The sequence below is a fragment of the Ambystoma mexicanum genome, chromosome 4p, assembly GCF_040938575.1.
Source record: "Ambystoma mexicanum isolate Mex_15411 chromosome 4p, UKY_AmexF1_1, whole genome shotgun sequence".
NCBI lineage: Eukaryota > Metazoa > Chordata > Amphibia > Caudata > Ambystomatidae > Ambystoma > Ambystoma mexicanum.
This window is the reverse complement of record NC_090927.1, coordinates 656556820-656582661: the sequence shown is the minus strand read 5'-3', so window position 1 is coordinate 656582661 and position 25842 is coordinate 656556820.

The window sequence follows — 25842 nt, the reverse complement described above, 5'->3', positions numbered from 1 at the left end:
GACTGATAGAAGATAACTTTCACCAGAGACCCAACGAGACCCAACCCATCCCACTACCACACCGGATTGGACATGCAGCTCGACACCTGTGCCAATCAATAGCCGGTAGGTGTAGCTGGACCTTGGATTCAAGGACCTCATATTTAGGATAGTACCTGTCCTGTGCCTTATCCCCAGCTGCAGTAGGCGAGCAACCGTGGAGCAGGAACTCCTCCTCACTGCCCAGGCAATGCAGCGTACTCCAGAGCTGTTGTGATTTTGAGGTAAGCCATCTGGCTGTACCTCACCTTAGCTGCCCAGTCTCATCCACCGAGCGGATCATGCCGCAATTCACAAATGCCAACGTTTCAGCAGTTTTATGTTACAACTGTGCTCATCAGTTTGAAATATCTTTTACCAGCCTGGGGCAACAAGTATCCACCATCATCTACCACGAGGACACCCCGTGCAAAGATGGCCACCATGGACTTATAGAAAATAACTTTCCCCAGAGTCCCGACGAGACCCAACCCATCCCACTACCACACCAGATTGGCCGTGCAGCTCTACAACTGTGCCAATCAATAGCCGGTAGGCGTAGCCGGACCTTCGATTTGAGGACCTTGTATCAAGGATAGCACCTGTCCTGTACCTTATTCCCAGCTGCAGTCGGCAAGTACCCGCGGAGCAGGAGCTCCTCCTCACTGCCTAAGCAATGCAGGGCACTCCAGAGCTATTGTGATTTTGAGGTAAGCCATCTGACTGCACCTCACCTTAGCTGCCCAGTCTCATCCACCGTGCGGATCGTGCCGCAATTTACAAATGCCAACGTTTCCACCATTTTATGTTACAACTGTGCTCATCAGTTCAAATATCATCTGTTGCCAGCCTGGGACAACAAGTATCCGTCATCATCTACCACAAGGACACCCCGTGTAAAGATGGCTGCCATGGATGGATAGAAAATAACTTTCACCAGAGTCCCGATGAGACCCAACCCATCCCACTACCACACTGGATTGTCCGTGCAGCTCTACAACTGTGCCAATCAATAGAAGGTAGGTGTAGACAGACCTTCGAATCAAAGGACCTCACATCAAGGAGAGCACCTGTCCTGTGCCTTATCCCCAGCTGCAGTCGGCGAGTACCCGTGGAGCAGGAGCTCCTCCTCACTGCCGAGCAATGCAGCATACTCCTGAGCTATTGTGATTTTGAGGTAAGCCATCTGGCTGCACCTCACCTTAGCTGCCCAGTATCATCCACCGAGCGGATCGTGCCACAATTTACAAATGCCAACATTTCAGCAGTTTTATGTTACAACTGTGCTCATCAGTTTAAATATCATATGTTGCCAGCATGGGGCAACAAGTATCTGCCATCATCTACCACGAGGACACCCCATGCAAAGATGGCCACCACGGACTGATAGAAAATAACTTTCACCAGAGTCCCGACGAGACTCAACCCATCCCACTACCACACCAGATTGGCCGCACAGCTCTACAACTGTGCCAATCAATAGCCGGTAGGCGGAGCTGGACCTTCGATTCAAGGACCTTGTATCAAGGATAGCACCTGTCCTGTGCCTTATCCCCAGTTGCAGTCAGCGAGTACCCGTGTAGCAGGAGCTCCTCCTCACTGCCTAAGCAATGCAGCACACTCCAGAGCTATTGTGATTTTGAGGTAAGCCATCTGACTGCACCTCACCTTAGCTGCCCAGTCTCATCCCTGTGCGGATTGTGCCGCAATTTACAAATGCCAACATTTCAGGCGTTTTATGTTACAACTGTGCTCCTCAGTTAAACTATCATATGTTGCCAGCCTGGGCAACAAGTATCTGCCATCATCTACCACGAGGACACCCCGTGCAAAGATGGCTGCCATGGACAGATAGAAAATAACTTTCACAAGAGTCCTGACGAGACCGAACCCATCTACTACCACACTGGATTGGCTGTGCAGCTCTACAACTGTGCCAATCAATAGCCGGCAGGCATAGCTGGACCTTAGATTCAAGGACCTCATATCAACGATAGCTCCTGTCCTGTGCCTATCCAGTGTCGTCAGTTCGTCTTCGCCAGACACTCTGCCCAAATTCCTCTGTAACTTTGCTGTAAGTACTTTGATATGACTCATTTAACCATACTGCCCGATATCATAGTAAATAAGGCATGCTCTCTACACCACTACCGATAAGCTTGGTGATCAGCGTCGCCCCGTCCATTTAGCTTCAGCCATTTCTCCACTATCCCAAGCTTTTAACAGACACTCTTTGGGCTGTAATGCTAGTTAAGAAACAACACACACTATCTCATGCATGTACGTGTGATTAGCCTTTAGGCATTTTTCTCTGGTCCGTTAGACCAGCCACATTCTGCTGTAAACAGCAGCCCAGCGCATTCATGAAATGTACCTGAACTGTTCTATCCAATTGCCATGCCTATCACGGACCTATACCTAACCCGGTAACCGTCCTCCATGATTTATGCTCAACACTCTCTGGCGATAAACCACCATTTTGAATCTTGTAAACAAAAAGTCTCTACTACAGTCATTATGTGCGAGTGATTTATGACTTTGCCGGCAAGCGCCGCCAGCTGTCTGCATAACCACCACTATACTTGTTTCCCTCAAATGTTAATCAGCCAGAAACAAACATTCTATATATGACCACTGTACTTTTTATCTGACCCCAGTTGTACCAATGTTTTATTTGTATACTGTATATGCATAGTTGGTCCTATATACCTAGTGGTTATTAGGTATGTGTAATAATGTTTTAACTGCACACTATGCTTGCCCTGCATATCCAGCACTACACACCTAGCAGTCAATAAGGTGCGTGTACTAATGTATTATCCACATACTGTGTCTGCCCTGCAGTCAGTCCTAAACGTTTGGTGCCCAATACCGTCCTTGGCCCTGCTCATCCTTTTACAGCTGTAACATCATATTATCCCAAGACTATGACTAGACAGTCACAACTAGGCTTTTTCCCAGACTGTTTAGTCATGTCAACAACAAGTTACAGAGTATTGCATTGTAAATTATTTGTACCCACTCTTGCTATAGCATGCACAATACTGATAGCAGTCCAATCATCTTCTCTACATAACCATAAGTATAACCACCACAGCAACAAGATGACAACAAGTCCTCACCTCACTAAACCTTCCACACTCTGCTCCCAAGGCTCATTTATTCAGCAAAGATTAGGACTAGCACAACGTATCTGCCTTAGACACCACCCACTACCATGCCCCAAACCATTTCTACCTAGGACTCCAGTATTCACCAGAGCAGTTTTAACCTCCACACAACACCCTCTACCAAACACATACTAGGCATAATCCGCTGCCTCCGACTCTCTTCCAGAATGCACACTTCTATTCCATGCTCCAAACCTATACTAGGAATGCTCAGAACAATCAGGCTTTCCTCCTGCACCGCCAAGAATGCACCTCAGAACAATCCTAGCAATACCATCAGTCACCTTCAGATGTACAACCAAGCTACCTTCGTGCCCAATGTTCAGACACAGGGCAAATCCATTCCTAACTCGAAGCACATGATTACTCCCGACCACACCTCACTTCAACCCGCACAACACCATTCACCTCAGAATGCTCCTCCCAGTAAATCACCACAGACCGCTAATCCTAGCTGCTCACCTCCTAATGCCAAACCACTAAAAGGTGCCCTTCTCAATGTCAGATCCTTATGCGCACACGCCATAGACACCCATGACTTGATCCTCAAACATGATTTAGACTTCATCGCCATAACTGAAAAATGGCTCCATGCAGCTTCTGGTCCAATGATTACCTTAGCCATACCCACTGAATACTCGATACTCAGATCAGATCGACAGGAAACTACTGGCAGTGGCGTCGCCATCAATTTCAAAACATCTCTTAAATTTAAAGAATACAAAACAGAATCACTTACAGGCTATGAACTCCTCTCCCTCACTACAGATCCCATAACCACTATCAACTTCCTAATATTGTATAGAACACCTAGCACCATCAACAATCCAGATACCGACTTACCGCTACTTATTGCCCCTCTTATCAAACCCAATACAAAATGTATAATCCTTGGAGATATACATTTGGGATATAATGACGAATGTGACCACAGAGCCACAGCTTTCTATAATGCCTGTCTAGAAATGCAATTCAAACAAATTGTAAACGCTCCAACCAACAGAAAAGGACGTTTCATTGGATCATAACACTCAATCCCACAGCCCTTCTAGAAGACATTCTAGAATTAACTTGGACGGATCACTCACTCATCAGATTTGAAATCATCACAACGAGGGACCCCACCACTCCCATTCCCCCCACTCTACCCACCATGATGAGAAAATCTAGGAAACTTACCCCAGAAAACCTTACTCCACTGATAAACAGACTACTAATTACTCAACGACCCCCTCTGTACAATCCAAACGAGATTTCGTCACATTACCACACCTGTCTCAAGATAGCTATTGATGAAATAGCACCACTTAGATCCAAACGCCCCAAACTGAAGCCTAGTAACTCTTGGTTCAACGAAGACCTCATTGAATTACTAAGGAAAAAAAGAGATCTAGAACATTTAGCTAGAAAAAACCCTCTAATGAAGTTAAAAAAGAATTACAACTAGTCTCCAAATCCTATAAAACGCAAGTATACTCACAGAAAGCTAACTCTCTCAACACACGTATTGCTAATGCCTCCTCAGACAGCAAGGAACTATTTGCCATCATCAAAGAGTTAGAAACACCCTTTCATCCTCCAGTACAGTAGTAGTAAATAAAGCATGGTGTACCACCATCCAAGATGCGCTAGCCACTAAAATCAACATGTTGCAAAACAGAATCGAATCTCAAAGAAAAATATTAGGTGCCTCCACTAAGATAACTCCATTAGCAACAACCATCCCCTCTAATAATATACCTGAATTCTATTTCGCTTCAGTAACTACAGAAAAAGTATATAAAATGATACAGTCACTCAAACCCTCAAACTGCAAAGGTGATGACTTCCCTGCCAAACTAGTCACCCTAGCTCCCATCATAGCTAGTTTTGTTAATGCACCATTTAAAGCCAACTCCATCCCATCGAATATCAAAGAAGTGTGGGTCACCCCACTACTTAAAAAACCCACACTAGACCCCACCATACCCACCAATTATGGACCCATCACCACAGTCCCTTTCCTCCTCAAAATCATAGACAAAATTGCATACACTCAAGTCCAAGCCCATCTTGAAAACAACCATCTACTAGGAGAGAGACAGTCAGACTCTCGCTCTGGCCACAGCACCGGAACAGCACTGCTGGATCTGAAAAACCAAATGGATGTGGGTAGGGACTCAGGTAAACTCTGTATTTTACTACTTCTTGACCTGTCCGCAGCATTTGATTTAGTAGATCCCAGAAAACTGTGCCAAACCTTAGCTAACAACTTCCGTTTCTCAAAGGAAGTGTCCACATGGATTGAATAATTCCTTTCAGATCGCACCTCCAGAGTAGCCATAGGTGACATAGCAGCTGACCCCATACCAGTACCGCTAGGCGTACCACAAGGGTCCTGCATCTCCCCAACACTTTATAATGCATATACTAAATTGCTCTTTGCAGCCTTATATGCAATGGGAGTCATTTATACTGATGTCGCTGATGATACACAAATACTTATCCTCATTTCAGGCAACTTAGAACAAAATATACACCATTATCCAAAACTGGATGGCAGCTAACAGCCTTTGTCTTCAAGGTGAAAAAACTGACATCCTTATAGTAGGCTCTCCTGCCCGACTAGCCAATCTCCACCCTCAATACACAAGCATTGTCATTGATAATACCCCTAACTCTATCTCAAATCAAGTAAAAATCATAGGGGTTTACCTAGAGTCGGGTCTATGAACAAACATATCAGTGCCCTTGCATCCTCCACAGCTTACACCACTAAACTTATCTTGCTGAGTCGTCCTTTCCTCTCCCAGCAAAATTGCATTACATTAGCAAGAGCCCTTATCCTAACCAAAATAGATTACTGTAATATACTCTTACTAGGTACCTCCAAAACAAACATCAACAAAATGCAACTACTGCAGAATAAAGTCCTAAGATCGGTGCTAGGCATAAAAAAGGGAGCACATAACGCACCTTAGGAGAGAGGCACACTGGCTTCCTATCTAAGCGAGAATTCTCAGCAAATCACTTACACTCACACACAAATGTGTCACAGGACATGCCCCCACCTACCTCAATAAATGCCTTAACCGCAAAGACACATCTAGGACTTTGAGATCTACTGCCAACCTACACCTGCATATGCCATGCTTTAAAAACACAAGAACTGGCAGATCTAGCTTACCTGAGCAGCACCTAGAATCTGGAACTCCTTGCCAGCCAACATCATTAACGATCCTTCCCTGATCAAATAAAAAAAACTCCTCAAAAGCTGGCTCTTCAACAAATACTAACCCCCCTATTACCATTCCTTTGTAAATATACTGTACCAATGTAAATTCTTGTACATGCAATAACTATGTCTAAATGTACGTACAAAGTGTTCTGTAACTATCTAGCTTTGTACCGTTGCAAATTATTGTAATTATTGTATATATATCAATCAAGACTAAGTATACATACAAATTGCTCTGTAACTATAATGCCTTAAGAAATTATACAAATACACTGTGGTACCCTTGGGTTTGGGCGTACAACAAATGTAATAAATAAATACATAAATAAAATAACCTTGTTGAAAAAAGTCTTTCTACTATATTCAACAAAAAAACGTTGTTAAAGGGACGTTATGGTTAAGTTGTGGTTCAAAGTAAAACTGAAAAACCCCTGAAATTCGCTAGTTATGGTAAGCTAAGCAACCATAACTCGCGCCACCAACATGCATTGTTAAGAATAACACCCAGGACATCAAAGATGACATCACAAATGTCATTGATGATATCACTGATGAGATTCATGTCTGGTTCCCTCTTTTTTTCTTTACTGGCATATCTTAGCCAGTAATAATTAGGAAAAAGTCTGTAATGTCCGCAAGCAACATTGAACTGTTCTTAGAACACACCTGGTGTCTGGGATGTCCGTAATTGCCCAAAATGGAGGTGTTCTAAGGACACTATACCTGTCCGTACTGTCCTCAAGCACGATGGAACTGTTCTCAGAACACACTTGGTGTCCTGAAAGTCTGCAATTAACCAAAATGAAGGTGTCCTAAGGACACTATACCTGTCCATGCTGTCCGCAAGCAGCATGGAACTGTTCTTAGAACACACCCTGAGTCTGGAATGTTCGCAATTAACCCAAATGGGGGTGTTCTAAGGACACTATACCTGTCCATACTGTCTGTAGAACATCTACGCACATGCGCAACAAACCCATAAATCCTACGAACATCACGCCTGTCCGTAACTGTCCGTCTCACTTGTGTCGCACTTTTAATTTTAATTAGTTTGAGGACCCGAACACTAGCTGTAGAACACCCGTGTGCATGTGCACGACCATTCCTGTGCATTTGGTGTCCTGCGGACACCCGTTCCCTTCGTGGACATGTTCGCGACGTCATCATGTGACCGCACCCACGCTGAGCGTGTGTCCTGATTTGCGGAACACTGTCTGGGTCCCCGAACATTTTAAAAGTACTTTTTCAGACAATCCAAAGTAATTTATAGTAAAAATTCACCAGTGCACATGTCCCAGACAGTGGCCCAGGCTTTCTACATACTTTTCAGAACTTTTTGAGCCTTTTTGGGGTGTTTGATCTGTCCGCAGAGCGCACTCTGCACAACTATAAAAGGCCACACCCCAGAGCTCATCTTCATTCTGTCTTTCTAAGATTGACCTGCTTTTGCTGCCTTTGCTGTTGCTTCATCAAACCTGATGGCATCCATGGCTGCTGTTCTTCCAGCTGGTGCTGCTTCTGCCTCAGCACCACCCCCAACCCCTCCACCACCACCACCTCCCCAAGGGCCTGCAGAGAGGAACAGACGTGAGGATGTAGAAGAGGAGGATGAAGAGGATGACGAGGATGAGGTAGTGGAAGTCCCTACTACCAGCACTCGCTGTGAGTCTTGGGTGTGGTGGTTGTTTGCCATTAATGGTGATGTACCAAAAGCATGTGTGAACAAGGTCACCTGCAACCAGTGCAAAATGGTGCTGAGTCGAGGGAGGCCTGGTTCGTTCAGCTTTGGTACGACATCCATGAAGCGACATCTAAGGTCGTTCCATGGTGGGGCCATTCGCAAGGTTGTACCTTGTGATCTACGTAGTAGGTTGAGTTACTCAACCACATCCTCCATTTCCGCTCCTCTCACCACAAGAGACAATCCTGTGGGAGAGCTCATCCCTCCAGCTGCCTCACAGGCCATTCACGATGCTGTTGACCCTTACCTTTTGAGGGTCACAATATTGTGTATGTACTGCGATGCAGTACTCTGCAGGGGGGAGAATCTTCAAAGTGCTTTTGAGACTGCGGTCACAGAGCACCAGAAGACCGGCTAATTACCTAAGCAATGCCCACCCTACATCTTCCTCTCTCCACCTGCCCTTTCTTATCCCCGTGGTTGGTGTCCCTTCCTTACCCTCCTTTCCCCTCCTCTCCTACTGTGTCGTGTGTACAAAACCAAGAAAAATATAAAACAACAAAAATCCCCCCCCAAAAAAGGCTCTTTTCAGAGCCGTCTTACACAGTTTAAAAATAGAAGTGGCAAATAAATGGTGCAAGGCCCTGTGTAATTTTTAGAACTCTGCGGACAGTTAACAGACAACTAAAATTTTGGGGTGCTGCCCTATCAAAACCATTGCACTTTTCTCTGGGGGGAAGTGGTGGCTCTGAAAAGAGCCTTTTGGTTGTGTTTGTTTGTGTTTGAAAAACTTGAAATTGTCAACACCTACTGCAAAATGGATGGCTGTAATTCCAAAAAAAGGTGCAATGCGTTTTGTACATTTCTCAGAAAAATCTGATTGCCAGCATAAGTAAAATGGACTCCATCTCTGCGAAAAATGTAGGTGCTACAAAACATGATATATTTTCATTGTGAAAAGAGGACATGCCAACATCTCTTAGAAAGGCACAAACAGCCTTATTGACATTGCACCTCACTTTCTCCATTTGTGGACCAACTGAACAAGAACGCAACCACATTTGTCTCTGCGCAATACGAGAAAAAATTACTTGGGAATTTGGAAACATGTCCATGACCTTCCTAAATCCTTCTTTCATTGCAAATTGCAATGAAATTCCAGACACATATCCTAAACTGGTCGCTCCACAATGAATTATAATTATGTCTGGATGATGCTCTGTCTCCAAAGTAGCACAGAGAGGTACCAAATCCAGCCACTTCATTGCACGCACTCCATGCCAGTGCACTTCCACATGAGGGAAATCAAGCTCTACAGCTACTCCACAGCGTTCTGCATGCACCTCCAACCAATGTATCCATGAGTCTCCCAAAATCCAGATAATCTGTTTTCTGAAACACACAGCCATAGCTATCTGTTCTTCTCTCAGGAAAAAGACAGTCTGATAAACTCTCTCCTTACACAATACACCCAGTAAACTTTACTGACCAATCCCTTGCTCTGCTCATTCTCATTTGCATGCCTCTCCACCCCAAAATCCTCGTATGTAATACGCGCTGTCTGCGGACAACCGCCATGTCCGCGGACATATAGAAAATCTGAGCGTGATTAATTTAAATTTAAATAGTGTGCCCCATTTCCCCTTTGCTTTGAGGTTGGGTTTGAAAAGAGCTGTTTTGGCTTGACAGACACCTGTTATTTTGCATTGTTTTCTACTTTACTCCTAAAATCTTCACATAACCTTCTCCAAAGCAACCCTTACATTCCAAAACAGAATGACATTTCCCATAAACAATAAGGAAATGCCATCTTCTTTAAAATAAACAGCATTACTGGAATCAATATTCTCATTATTACAGAAGAACATACTAGCTCTAAGCATGAAAGCACACATGCCTCGGTTGATTGCACACCTAGCAATGTGTTTGCTGAGGAAAAAAAACAGAACTGTGGTCCCATATTGCCTTAGGTACTAATCCAGAAAAAAATACTTTGGCATTTGGAAGGATGTTCATTACTGCTTGAACCAAGTGTTCCAAATCTGCCAACAAAGTAGGGGCACTGACATAGCCCAAATGGAAAGCACCATAGTGCAAAACTACCACATGGGGACTGTTCATCCTGCAAAACTACCACATGGGGACTGTTCATCCTGCCCATATCTTCACAAACTTGTGCAATTCCCTGTACATTACAATCAGGCACACTTCTCCACACCACCTCCACTCCTTTGACATCAAAATTGTTTGCCATATTCCTGCATTGAGGATACTGCTGTAAACCATGCTCAAACAAATCTCCGAGCACCAACAGTCTGACTTTCTCCACCTCTGCAATCTTCACTACACACAGTCTCTTGCAACACAAATCCGCAACCTCAACATCTGATTGGCTGATCCCTACAGTCCCCTATCCATGCTGGATTTGCTGGAAAACCCCGGATGTGGCATGCCCTATCCGTGGAGCCGCGGTGTCCGCGGACCGCGTAACTCTTAGACAGCCCTTCTACTCTTTCCACATCACTCTCTGTGCCATTCCCTCATTGGATACAGCTAAGCAGGCACACAAGCATCCACCAATCACATCCAAGACCTCTACATCTAACTCCATCATCAGAGTTCAGCATTCAAATGTACTGTTGATCACTCTGAATACAAGTCTCATATCATTGGAAAGCACCTACCACAAAAACGACTCTTCAAGTCTCCAAGATTTCTACTTGCAGCTGTATGCATATCCACATGCATGAATACGAACTACATGTATGCATATTTTCTGCACATTACATGTACAACTCTTATGAATGCATATAAACAGAGTAACTGCCACTTAACCTGTATAACCTATAAAATGAACGTTTTGTCATTTTTCCCATCTGCTATAATCAACTGTCACTTCCAAACCTGTCTGCTATCTAATTTTTTTTTTACGCACACAGCTATCTAAAAAATTATAATATTAGAAGAGGGGAGAAATTACAGTATAATTGTGGAAAAACACTTAGTAGTGTATTATAAAATTACACACAGCCAGGATAAGGGCATGCATCTTCATACACTCACACAGATAGACACTATCATTGAAAAGCTCCCAGCTGCAATAACACCAATGCCTGTAAATCACATCCTTCTGATTTATTACCCACACCTTCACAAATGTGTACATTCCATGGTTTTCTATACAGTAGCTGCCATTTACCTTACAGAAATTGCAAAATAAGTATATCATTATGTCTTCTTTCTCCTAAAATTCAATAACACAGCCTTAAAAAACCAAGTGAGTTCCATACACTAAGTATTCTACTCATTTGCAAAGCATGTTGAACTAACATATATGTAAAATATAAAGGCTGATCATAGTCAAAGGAAACTGCATGCACACACTATGTTCAGATATCAAACAAGAATACTACTACAAAAACATAAAAATCAACGTCTAAATTAACATCAGTGCTATAAACACACAAAATTACTAACTTCTTTCTTTTACAATTGCAGTGAAGATCACTCTCCTGAAAAGCAGCAGCATCTGAAGTACAAACAACAACTCAGAAGAAACCTTCTCATTCCACACAAAAAGAGTAAGTACAATACTACCATAATATTCTTACTGTTACTCAAACACACTGTGTGGTTGATTCATGGAATTTGTGTACCGAAAAAAAGAGATCTGTACACCATTTTGCTCACAAATCCCCATTTGTTAAACAGGGATTAGCAGGCAGAATGGCGCACAAATCCGCGTTTTTCGGCACACAAATGACATAACTCAGCCCCTAGAATGTTAGTATTACAGAACAAAGAACTGTTTTAATTCTATACCATTAGATTTAGTATTAGTGCTTCTCCTCACCACTAGCTTACTTTATACTGTCATCTGAACCCCAATATTCCAACTAGTTGTAGCTGCCCAATGCACAATCACACACCACCACATACATCCTTACCATCATACTCAGACACTCATGCACACAGCACACATACATTGCAGAACAGCCCAACCTATACCTTCTTTTTTTTTCAACAGACCCCAAAGAATGCCTACCAAAAATCAAGTCCGTAGAAAGCAACGCAGAAGTAGAGCAAATGAAAATAAAAGTGTCCAAATAGGCATCCATCTCTAGCAGATTTTGTACTAAAAGTTCAAACAAAACAGCTAATACAGTCATTAAGCGAAACAAAACAATCTTCCAGTAGAGAAACTTTGCCTCCTCTATCAAAATGTAAAACGAAACAGAAAGTGATTAACAAGAATTCAGCTACCACTACTGCTAACACTGCTCCTTTAAATCTTGATCTAGTGGCAAGTAACCATACCAAAAAAAGAATTTTTAGCAAAAATGTTCCGCCACAGAGTCCTTCAGAATCTTATAAAAAACAGGAGACAAATCATGCACAACCCTTAAAACCTACCGTAGAAAATTAATCTTAGAAGCTTTGATAGGCAGTGCAATCCTTCTCAAAAGGAAGTTATTTATTTTAGTGTTAAACAGAATGAAACCACTAACAAAACTAACTACTAAATTACAAAAAAGACTTCTCAATAAACGGAATGTAAACAAAAATAACTTCTTAAATATCTGTGGAGGTGAATGGAGTCACACCACGAGCACAGAACCATATTTCAATGATGAAGCATACAAACAAAAGCAAACAAAAGCAATTGCCATACATAGCAGTGGACGAGGGTATGAAAAACTTAATAATACCATAATGCAACAGGAAATACTGCTTACAAAAATATTCCCATAAAACTCAGTATCACCTCTCCATTCGACTGAACCAGAACATCCAATATACAAATGGCCATGCACGTCAATGTGTAACATTGCCAAAAAATCTTTCAAATCTTTACCCCAGTTCCTCAATCAGTATGTGAAAGGCAAACACAGAATCAAAATGAAACTACTACAAAATATGGATACCTGTCCAGTGCGCAAATACAAAGGACTACAAGGACATTCATTAGCCTGCATTTCAGGACCTATTTGCAAAAGCACCTTCCATCATATCAACATGATATCAACACATCATTCAACTATAAGAAATCTAGTCTATAAACTGTACTATGCTAAAAGTCCTGCTTTAGCACTGGCCAATTTAAATAACAATCTTCTACATGGTACGGCCAAAGACCTACTCGAAGAAATAAAGCATATCCAGAGAAAATATTTTGGATATTTTGGATATCCTTCCTTCTGCTGCCTCTCCCCTCACCACTCTCACTGTCACTCCTCCCCAGACTGGACTACCACACCCCTGTACTCCTCCTCAGAAAACCTTCATGGGAAGAGACTGCCTCCACCTGGCAACACTTAACGCCTTCTCTGTCAACAAACACTCTGCTGACATCTGCCTTCTTCTTGAAGACACTGACCTCGACATTCCCACTTTCACCGAGACTTGGTTCAATGCCAGCTTAGTGACTGCATTTGACCCCCTCCTCCCTGTCAGCTTCAAGATAATTTCAAAGCCTTGAACTCATTGTGCTGGTGGTGTGGTCACCTTAATCTATCCTAAGTGGGTTCTTTCTTTCATCGTACCCAACCAACTCTATATTTTCTTTGAGAGCCTGGTCTGCAAGTTGGTCATCTCTCCCTCCTCCACTCTGACCATTGCTACCATCTACCGGCCTCCAGGCGCTACCACCCTGTTCCTCTCTGAATGGGCTGATTTCTCCTCCGGCTTACTTTAATCCACTTACAACCTCCTCCTCTTGAGTGACTTCAACATCCAATTGGACACCTCTGCCTAAGCATCCACTCTTTTCATTGACCTCTGTACCTCTCCTTCCATCCAACCCAATCAGCTGGACACACCCTGGATGCCGTTATCCACTTAGACCTCTTGCTCACAATCACCCCTCCGGTCACCCCTCTCTCTTGGTCAGACCATGCTCTCCTCTCCTCCCACTTCGTTCCCTTCAACCCTCCTAATGCACCCACAAAAGCCCTCCCAACCTCATTCTCAAACATTCGCCTGATGAAATGAGTGCCAGCTGCTGCCTTTTCCTCTACCTTCATCCCGCTTTCCCCCAACTCAGACTCCATCTCAGACTCTGCTGTCAGCGATCTTCCCTCAGCAATCACCAATATCCTTGACATCCTTGCCCCAGTCATGAGGATCCGCCTGAAACCTGCCTCTAAGCACAACACCTGGTATGGCTCAGAACTTGCAGGCCTGAAACAAAAGTTCAGAACAGCAATATGAAGTGGTGAACCTCAGCTTCACCCTCTGACAAAGAGGGAACAGAGGGAAGACAGACAGTGATCCTACTAGGCTAGGTGTCATACAGATTGTGCAATTGCATGGGAAGGGGAAAGGGGAAAGTGCAAGGGAGAGGGGGAGGGTAAATTGCAGTACATGGGATAATACAATAATAACAATAAGTAAAGTACGGCCAGTTGACAGCAAGGGTAAGTGCAGACATCCAGTGTCAAGTGCTCGTAGTGGGACTGTAAGGATACAGAGACAGTCCAGAGTGCGGGGGTTGCCAGGAAGGCAGTGCAGGTGTGTGACTGGTGGTAGAGGGGACCTGGGCCCGAGATCAGTGGGTGGCCAGGTAACCAGTGCAGTTTCAGCAAGGGGGCTCAGCGTGGGAGAGGAGAAAAAGTAGAAGCAAAGAGAAAGGTTTTGAGGTGCTTCTGGAACCGGAGATGGTTCTCCTCAAGTTTCAGTGAGGCAGGGAGGCTGCTCCTGAGGGAGGCCCCAGCCAAAGCGAGAGATCTACCACCAACTGGACAATTTAAATCATTATTTGAATTAAAAAGTACTCGAAAATATTGCTTGAATTGGAAATCATGACTACAAGGAATTTATCAAAGTAACAATTTGTAAATAGCAAGAACAAATCAAAATACCTTGAAAATTGGCGCAAATTATGGATTCCATTTACCTTTCATATTTTTCAATTATTGAGCAGCCTCAATATTGGGAATCCATTTTGGCAGTCCTCAATAAGGACTCGCCAATGATTGCAATAAGGCAGCAATTAAACACCCCGCATCCAATAACACGGATTAACTTTTCAAAATCGTCAGGGAGCTAGCCAACCCTTCCGCAGTCTCATCCTCCTCTTCCTTCCCAGGCCCTCTACAATACACTGTCCACACACTTTGCCACCAAATCTAAGAACATCCGAAACATCCTTGTTACTCACTAGCCTAACCCATCTTAAACCCCCTTGCCTCTTTTGGCCACTCCTCCGCCTTCTTCTCTTTCACACCTGTCACACATGAAGAAGTTACCAGAGTTGTCTGCTCTATGAAGGCTTCTTCCAAACAGGTTTCCCCCCTGCTTGTCCAGAACTTTCAAGGACAACATTGGCTTTCTTGCCCCCACACTCGCTGATTTCTGCAACCACTCTTTCGCCACTGGCTCTTTCCCATCCTCCATCAAGCACTCCATTGTGCGCCCACTATTGAAAAAGCCTTCAGCAGACCCTACCTGTCAATCCAAATACCACCCTATTTCAATCCCCCCCTTCCTGGGGAAACTACTGGAGAAGCTGGCCTTGTCCCAACTCAACTCACACACTGAACTTGTTAGTGGTCTCCACAATCATCAATCTGGATTCCGAGGATCCAGATGCACAGAAACTGCTCTTCTAATCACCTTTGAAGAACTGCTCGCATCCCTGGACTCCAACTCCCAGCTGTCCTCATTCTACTTGATCTCTCTTCTGCCAATGACACTGTCAAACATTCCATCCTCACACAAAGGCTCCACGATACCATTGGTATCTCGGAACAGGCACTGGAATTGCTGACTTATTTCCTAACTGACCGCTCTTCTCATATCATCCTGGCCACCTCATCCTTTCCTACTTGCTTCTCCATCTGTGTTGTCCCCCAGGGATCTATCCTCTCCCCCTGGCACTTTAACATCTACCTTGCTCAGCTGGCATGCCTCATCTCCTCCTTCTCCCACAACGTCCAGCATTATGCAGATAACACAACTCTTTTTCAGACTTCCTGCTGACTCACTCGCACCTTCCTTCATCCCTGACTGCCTGTCTGCCATCCAGGTTTGGTGCTCTTCCAATGATCTCTGCCACAATGCCAGCAAAACGGAGGTCCTTCCTATTGGGACCCCTGCTCCCTCCTTCTTCCCTTCCTTCTGACCTCCCACCTTGGGCTCCCCCTCTGCTCCTTTTTCTGAAGCCTTGAAACCTTGTAGCCATCTTTGACTCATCTTTATCCTTCCTCCCTCACACTGAGGACATTGCCAAGAAGTCCCACTTCTAACTCTTCCTTCTCAAAGGAATTCTCCCATTTCTCACCTTTCCGCAGAAGTTCAATGTTTCCTGAGCCCTGGTTCTCTCTAGGCTTGACTATTGCAACAGCCTCCTCCTCAATCTACCTTCTTCCACTCTGAGACCCCTTCAGCTACTCCAGAATAGAGCAGTGAGACATATCCTTGGCCTTACGCCCAGGAACCACATCTCTCTCTCTAAAAAGACTACAGTGGCTCCTGGTTGCTGCATGGATCAAATTCAGATCCCTCTGCATCCTCCACAAGGCTGTCTGGGGCTGGGGACCACACTATCTGCAACTCTCTCTCACCAATACTCTCCTTCTAGACCTCTATGCTCCTCTGTAACCAACTCTCTGTGTGTAAAGAGCTTAGTTAAACAGAGAGCAGGAGGCCGCTCACTTTCCTCAGCTGGATTCCTCTTCTGGAATAACCTCACCCTCCCACTGTGTCTTGAGCAGGACCTTTTGAAGTTCTAAAAACACCTCAAGACTCATCTTTTCCTCCTCCTTCCCTTCTTCCTTCCTCTGCTAATCCCACAGTTCCTGCAATTTGTATTTTGGACCCTTATGCATCCTCTGGGCCTCTGACCAATCACACCTAATCTCATCAGCATCTGTCCTCCTTCAGCATTTGCCTAGGCACACCTTCCCCACTAGAGATTTGCACTTTCCACCCAACGCCGCATAGCACTTACCTTACCTTGCACTTCATCTGTGACTCACCCTCGAGCATGGACACCACAGCACCTACCCCGCTGCCCTCTTCCTTCCTGCACTTGCACATTATAAACACACACAAGACAAAGTAGGTGTGGCCGTCCCTTCCCCCTCTGTATTTTTTGTATTTAATTGTACTGTGTCCCATGTTCCCTCCCTGCTGCCCTATGGGTGATTTGAAACAGAATGTATTTCCTGTATGTGCGCCTAACAAGCAAACAATAAATAAATGAACAAATAAATAAATAAATAAATAAATAGAAGGTATTTATTTTCAATAACGTGGAAGCAGAGAGCATTATATATGCAGGGATGATCTGAGTTAATTTGTTTTTCCTTTAAAAAGACTGCTTTATCATGAGCCCCATACACGTTTCAAGATGTTAGTGGATGCACACTTGGTGTAAATGAAAGGTACAGATGGTGATGTGTGTGTTTACAAAAGTGTACATTCATGTAAATGTAGCACAGACAACTGATGCAACCAGTGTATTGATCAGTGTATTGATCCTTCTTCATTGTTGTCACCATTGACATTGGAATTTCATATATGTATAATTTGTTTATATTTGTTTATATTTAAATAATGTATTGTTTTATTAATAAAAGACCTTCTGTGCAACCCTGCAGGTTTCTTGTCCCAAAAGGGGAGGGAGGTTGTAGTGAGTCAAAATGGTTACATTGGGGGTTTTAGGTTCTTAAAAATAACTTTATTCAATAAATAAAAATTGGGAGTGCCTGATTTGGAGTGTGAAGTGGGAGAATGGAAGAACAGGCTCCCGCCCTTCCCCTCTTGCGCTTGGCCTAGAGGATCACGGCCTAGACACCCACCACGAGAGGAGTTTGCCTATCTACCAGACGACCAAATACCCTGGTACAGGAACATACGGATGTGCCCACCTACCTGCCCAGCAGCCCGCCCTGCCCATGCCGACACCTGCGGCATGGATCAACTCGACTAAACCTACACATCGTTAGAGATGCCATGACGACCTAGCCAACGGTCAGCACACCTGTGCACACATGCACACCGGACACTCCCACACCAATCCACACGAAGAACATACTCAGTGCTATGACGTAGGCGACAGACATACCCACGGACGTGCATCTTTATTATTTTCCACATAGGCTCTCAAAATGCAGAAACGCAATGAATGAACTTATCTAAAAAGGCTTGCTCACGCTTCTTCTAAAAACCATGTACCATAATGAAGAATATAACGGAGACACGATACTGGGGATAGAGCAATATGATACCATAACCTAAAGCGCTCTGAATCAAACGGTTCCACCTATGCACCAGGCCCAAGTAGGCCGCAAGCAAAAGCTTCCATGAACATTGAATGAGTTAGAGCTCGGTTGCTGACCCTGCAGAATGAGCCCGGCGAAGCACACAGCCAAGGGCACGATGTTGCAATCTCGCACGCCGCAAGCCGACGCCAAGGTCGCACCTGCAAGATAAACAAGGCCAACAGTGGGAAAAACAATATTAATTGTGCTGAATTCTGCCTCAAACACGGTCCCACCTCACGTGACAAAGCCAAACCTGACAGGATGCCAAGCCCAGGAGGAAGGAGCCACCTGAATCCCACGTTTCAAGACACAGGCAGATACAATTAAAAGACTCATTGGACATCTGCAGCAGTGGGAGTAGTCGACCTCCCAACATATGAATAAATCCTCACATTGTTTACACCTACCCATAGTAAAAACATTGTTGCAAATAACAGGTGCACCGCGAGCTGGGAACAGCGATAGTCGCAAACTGGGAGGCTCGCGAGCGGACCAATCAGAACATGGGGCTCTTATCATTGACGCCATTAACATTGACCAATCCTCAGAGGTCTTCATGTAACAATTTCCATGTATCAAATTGAAAGGACAGCCCAAGTATATCACCTGACTAACCCTCAACCACTAACACCGTTCTCTATATGTATGCTATACTAACCCTACCACTCGAGTAACCAATCCAGAGTGGACTGTAGGGTATTTTGTGGAGATTTGGGGCCTGACGGTATTTTATTACCGCCGAAAAATAACTTAGCAATAATCACTCTTTGTATTCAGATTTGGCCGTGTGCAACAATAATACAATGGACATGCATTATTTCAGCACCCAGACCTGCATATTTGGTATACGTGGTTGGTGGTATTTTGGTGAGCATAATTCCCTTGTTTTATTTGTGGCCCCAATGTCCAGAATCCCTTATCTTTGCTTAGATTTTTCGTGTGATCACTAGAGAGACCTCAGACCTACATTTTAGGAATACCACATTTTTCAGTGATAGTGTTGGTGTGCCACCATGGGCGAACTCACTGACTTATTTACGACAGAGAGCTATATATGGTAGTCTTGTGGTAATTTCCACTACCTTATATACGGTAGGGAGCTATGTTCAGAGAGTCTCTCTTCCCGTTGGCTCATGTACCTCCAACAAGCTATGCTACAGTCACTCACAATTATTCATACTGATTCTGACATGCACACATCTGTCTTAAAATGACCATTGCACTGTTTAAAAATCTCCCCACATCATCGGCATTGTAATGGTAAATAGTAAATACACCACCCGTCTGTTTTCAAATATTTTTCTGTATTATAAAAGTTGCATTTAAACACGATCTCATTCTTTACAGAAATAAATAAAATGGTACAGTAAAAGCATTGTCTATGACACACTGCAAAGAGAGTGGCGGAGAACAGAACTCAAATTGCAACATTGGTATTTAATTAAGACACGCACAGGAATCCCCTTTCCTACACTGACTGCATATTTTCGTGCACACATGGCTCCCACGCTTATGTAATTACCTTATCTGTTCAAAGTTTTCTTCAGCTGTTCTCTTTCGGAATGTGGTTCCCTTGAAGATTAACCCCAGTAAAAGGATCGCCTTTCCTTTTCAAACCGGGGTCATTGCCTGGAATTCTCAGCTTTTGCAGATAGGAATGCCTCCAACCAGGAAAAGGTCTTCCTCCCAGCTCTGCCAAATCTTGACTGTAGCAGGACGCAGGAATCTGCATTCAGTCAGGAGTCCCACAGCCAGGTCTTCTCCCCAGTAGTGCAGAAAAATGTCTCCCTGTCTTTTTCCCCGATACTGCCCACCAAAACTTTCATCTCCTCCCTCTGTATGACGTGTCCCAATGAAATCCATCATCTCTCATCCTCCTACTCTCAACAATAGCTTCGCTTATACATTTGCAATTGTTGCAAATCTGACTTCCTTCTTCCTGCAGTTACTGTGCACAAAAACACGGAGAAGCAGGCAGAGAAGAGAAGAAAAAAAATCTGCACACACATTTAAATGGCTTTCAGAGTATGCCTAATTCTGCAGTGGAGAACACATTTTATTAGTGGGTTATGTTAAATAAGGTTTTATTAGTCAGGTTAATGGTTAATAGGTTAGCTGTTAATTTTCAAATGTGTCTCTCGCACCATAGGCATTTCAGGTGAAAATAGTGTGCATTTTTAAATGAGCATGTGTGCTTTTAACTGTAAAAATAGATTTGCATCTTATATGTTAAAATCGTTTTTGACTGAATAGTCTGTCTTTCCTTGTTAATCTGGTAACCCATATAGCAATGCACCGCACCCTTGTGGTGGTGCTGCAAAAAAATGTGCTACTTGTGCAGTAGTGCTGTACTCTGTGCTGTTTGCTACCTGTGCAGTAGTGCTGTACTCTGTGCTGTAACACGCCAAATATCCTTACATATACCCTCCTTTTGTTTTTAGAACTTGGCTATAATCCAAGCCAATTCCTAAAAACAACTTGTTCTTTTTTTTTTTTTTACAATATAGCAATCCAACAAAATGAATATTCATGTGCATCAATGAAAATTTGCAATCAACATTTCATCTGAGTCCATCAGTTCATAAAATGTTCCACATTTGCCTTCTCAATGGAAGTGGCATTACTTTAAGTTTAAATTTTCCAAGTCAATTAAAAACAATGAAATAAAACAACTAACTAAAACAAATAATTAATATAACAAATTAAAATAAATAATTAAAATAATAAATACGTGGAACTTCATATGCCGGAACCTTTGTTTTGTCTCTTTTGGTATGTCCCGACCAGCGATGTTATTCGGTTCATTCGAGTACTCTTTCATCTTGGCAATCTTGAATCCACAGTAGTCATCTCTTTTGGCATTCCGGTTATTTTGTCTTCACCTCCACCTGGAGGCAGGCATCTTTTGGTCTTCATCCAGGGGACTCCAGGACTCCATCGTCTCTCCCGTGGGCTCTGATCTCGGAACCTCCGACCAAATAATGTTAATTGTCTAAATCAAAATAGAAAATAAACAAATTAAGTACATAGCATAATACTAACTTCATCCTTTTGCCAAAAATAAAACATGCTTGGTAAAAATATTTCATTTTTTTTTTTTTTTAAATTAAACACAAGTTAAAAGAAAACAAGCAGATATTCAATATTTAACACACTTTCTCTCTGCACACCAACCATGAACTTCCATTATATGTGCATTTATTTATTTATTTATTTATTTATTTATTTATTTATTTATATTTATTTTATATTATATTTTACATATACTACAGTGTTTATGTGCCTTCATAACAATCAACTTTTTAACTTCTTTGTCACTGCCTCCTGATTGTACCCATTTATTTTCTCTTTTTGTGTTCAAGGGATTTTATCTGTTTCTACATGCTCAAGCCGCCTGATCTCATGTCTGGGATGGCATGGTTTGATTTGATTTACATGGACAAACTGCTCTATTGCAGTTTCACCTTCATTTTTCAAAATTTTATACACTACAGGAGAGACCTTATCTATAATCCGAAATGGCCTCTGCCAGGCTGCTAGAAATTTAGAATTTTTCTGTTTACTTTTTCCAAAATGAAACTTGTACACCTGATCCCCTACACTGTATTCCTTTGCTGATGTCTTTTTATCATAATATGACTTTGCACTGTCAGCAGCTCTTTCCAGATTTCTCTGCACAAAAGCAAATGCATGTTGCAAATGCCTCCTCAGTTCATCAATATATTCATGAACTGTGGATGCACTCACTAGAGTTTGCTCATGTGTTCTGTATAGAAGGTGTTGTGGTAACACCATTTTCCTACCTGTTAAGACCTCATGGGGGCTAACACCTGTTGCTTTGGCAGGAGTCGACCTGATTGCCATCAGAACCAACGGTAAACGTAAATCCCAGCTGGAACCTGCTTCTGCCACAAATTTCTTTAAAATATCCACAACAGACCTATTGCTTCTTTCAACTGTACCTGAAGACGCCGCCCGATATGCGATATGTAGTTTCCTTTTCACACCTAGTATTTGCCATACTTTACTCATTAGAGTACTTGTGAAATGACTTCCTCTGTCTGACTCAATTCTTTGTGGCAACCCAAACCTTGAGAACACATGGTTCACCAGCAATGTGGCTGCTGTTTGCGCACTACAATCTGGTGCAGGAATGCATTCAATCCACTTTGACATCAAACATACCACACTCAAAATATAACGGTGTCCCCTGCTCGACCTTTTTAAAGGACCTACATAGTCTATTTGCAAATCTGACCATGGGAGAGTTAGGCCTCTTTTCATCAATGGTGCTCTATGCATTGGTGAAGCAGGTTTAAATTGGGCGCATACTAGACATCCTCTAGTATATAATTCCACATCTTGGGACATATGTGGCCAGTAAGCATAATCTTTTAATATTTCTAATGTTTTTTGTGAACCTCTATGGCCTGCAGTTATGGCATCATGTGCATGGTGTAGCATCAGTCCTCTGAATGAAAGGGGTACTACCCACTGTATTTGTCCTGTTATGGACTCTCTAATCATGAGTCCATCCTGTAATCTGATTCGTGTTTTGTTCTTTAATAACACCCTCAACTCTTCTTTTCCCATACAATCATTTTCTGTTAAAGGATTTTGTTCAGGATCTATCAAATGATTATAATAGATTCCCAAAATTTGATCATTCTTTTGTGCCTCAATCAAATCTTGGTCTGGCGTGTCATGACTCCACTGTACCATCGGTTGATCCACCTCCTTTGGTGCTTTAGAACATGTGACTGCATCAATTTGTATTTCACCCATCAAATAATCAATAGGTAGCAATTCTCCCATCACAGCCCCAATCTTAGCCAGATGGTCTGCCTTATCATTTCCCTCCTTATCCTCTCCTGGTGTTTTTAAATGCCCACGAATTTTTCTCCAGTATATTGTTAAATTATTTTCTGACACCAATTTGTCTATGGCTTGTATCATTTTTCCATGTTTAAGTGGCTTTTTGTTGTATGTAACCATGCCTCTTGCTTTCCAACCAGGCAAATACTCCACAAAGCTATTCCGTGCATAGTCAGAATCAGTCACCAGGACAATTTCACTGAACTTTTTATCAACTGCAGTAGCAATTGCTTTATAGATGGCTGCCAATTCCGCCACCTGACTGCTCCTATCCCCAATCCTCATCCCTATACTGGGGACGCCTTCACATTTCAACCAGACATTTCCTATTCCTGCCACTAATTGTTTATTATTGTCATTTTCAATGTGAAAAGCACAACCATCCACATATACAGTTGGCAAATCCTTGCATGTTTTTTCATCAAAAGCTTTGTGTGATGATTGTTCAAATTCCTGCAAACTAGTTTCCACTTCCATTTCATTTGGTATTTGTTCAGCTGCACAATCATGTAAGTCAGCTAACCCTTGAGCAATTGGGCTCTTTTTATTTTGTCCATATCTCACTTCCATGGGAAAACCTTGTAATGCCAGCGTCCATGAAGTGATTCTGGATTGCGCTAGATTGCCTGATCTAATTCTTTTACTCTCTAAAAATTGCAAAGGTTGATGATTTGTTTCAATAATCACCTTTTCTCCCTGAACAATGGGGCGGAAATGTTGTAACGCCCACACAGTGATTAATAGGGCCTTTTCACATTCATTAAATTTCATTTCAACTTGGGAAAATGCCTTACTTGCATATGCAATGGTTTTGGGATTCAAATCGTGTTTTTGTGATAATACTGCTGACATTTATACCAACATGAACCCATGGTTGCTCATCTTCCATGTGTATTTCTGCCAGAGTGGTAATGTGTTTTTCTGAATCTGTTTTAGGAGCAATATTCTGTTTGCATGTTTTCTCTTTTAAATAGAAACGTAATGTGTGCTCATCTATGGCAGTTTGCCAATCTTTCCTTGGGTCCAAGTATATTTGTACAGGTAGTTTTTCATTGTCGCTCTGCATTTTGTCTTGACACATTAATATAACAGTGACACTAGGTATGCGGCTATTCTGGAGATATACCTCCACAGCATCATTTGTTTTGGCAACGGTGTGACATTCATTTATATTGCTGTTTTGTGATTTTAGTTTCTTAGGCCTCAATGGTTTTTTGGTTAAGGACCACAGCACTCCATTCACCCCATCTATGAGAGGAGACAATCTTTTCAGGCAATCTGTCCCCATCAGAAATGGAATTTCACAAATAGATGTGATCAATACCTCTTGTTTCATTCTGTGCTTTCCTATTTTTATGTCAACCTCAGTTACACCTATGATGGGCACCTCCTCCCCATTAAAGTTATGCACTGGGCCTTGATTTGCCTTCACTGTGATCTGACTCTGTGGAGACCTCCCTTCATTGATACTCTTTACCAGCTCCTTGGACATAATTGTGGCCTGTGCGCCAGTGTCAATCATAGCGAAGGTGTGGCATTTTTCTTCTACAGTGATGGGTGCATAATATCTGTCCTCAACTTCCTCTAATACACATAAGAAATGTGAATTCTTACTGATTTCAGGGCTCACCTTTCTCAGGTCTTTTTGACTTTTGGCTAAGCACATTGGTAAATGAAAAGACATTTTTCCCTCCTTTTTACCCATTTCTGTGCGAGATATTTTATTCATTTCTCCATGTTCAGAGGTTTTTTGGAGTGTGGCCACTGTTCGCCCATCCATCTGGGTAACATCAGAGACCACATTACAACCTTCCAACTGAACATGTGTAACAACATCATTCAGCAATTTGTCATTTTTTAATTCTGTGCATTTGTGATCATTTAGTGTAATACCAGCCCTTTCAGCCTCTTCAAAAATATGTGGCTCAAAGAATTCTTCAGGTGATTGACTTGTACCCTCCTTGTGAGTATTTCCTTTTTCTGTCTGTGTTTGGTCATTGTTTTGCTTGCCCAGGGAAGGAGCTATGGCATCCCCACTTACCCCCTGTTCACTGGTATTCCCCATGCATGAGTCATTTTTCTTAAATATGTTCTTTTGTTCTTTTGGAATTCCTAATGTTTCTTTTTCATTTGTGCAAATCTTTACTGTTTTATTTAGCTCTAAGTTAAACCGTACCTCTTTTTTAGAAGTATTTGCACTTTCTATCACAATTTCATTTACTGGTACTTTCATTTTTAATCCATTAGGCATCTCAGAGTTGTTATGCAAAATTATATCAGAGCAATCTGTCATTTTGGCACTGCGATTATCATGAGTACTTAGTCACTTTTCGGAAGCCCCCCGGTCATTGCTATGGCCATCAGCCCCCTCTTTGGAAGGTTGTTTTTGCGCTGTATAGAGCTTTCCTATTTGCTCAGCTAACATTTTCACTTGGGCCTCAAGGCACTGGAACCTTTCCATCTCTCTAGGATCCTCTTTCTGTGGCCTAGATCGATATTGGTTGTTTTCCCCCTGATTGGATCTATTCTGATACCTCTCAGGTGATTGATGTCGGTTGGGATGGTTTCTGAACTCTTGATTCATTTGTGGAGGGGAGCGGGTTGCACCCATCC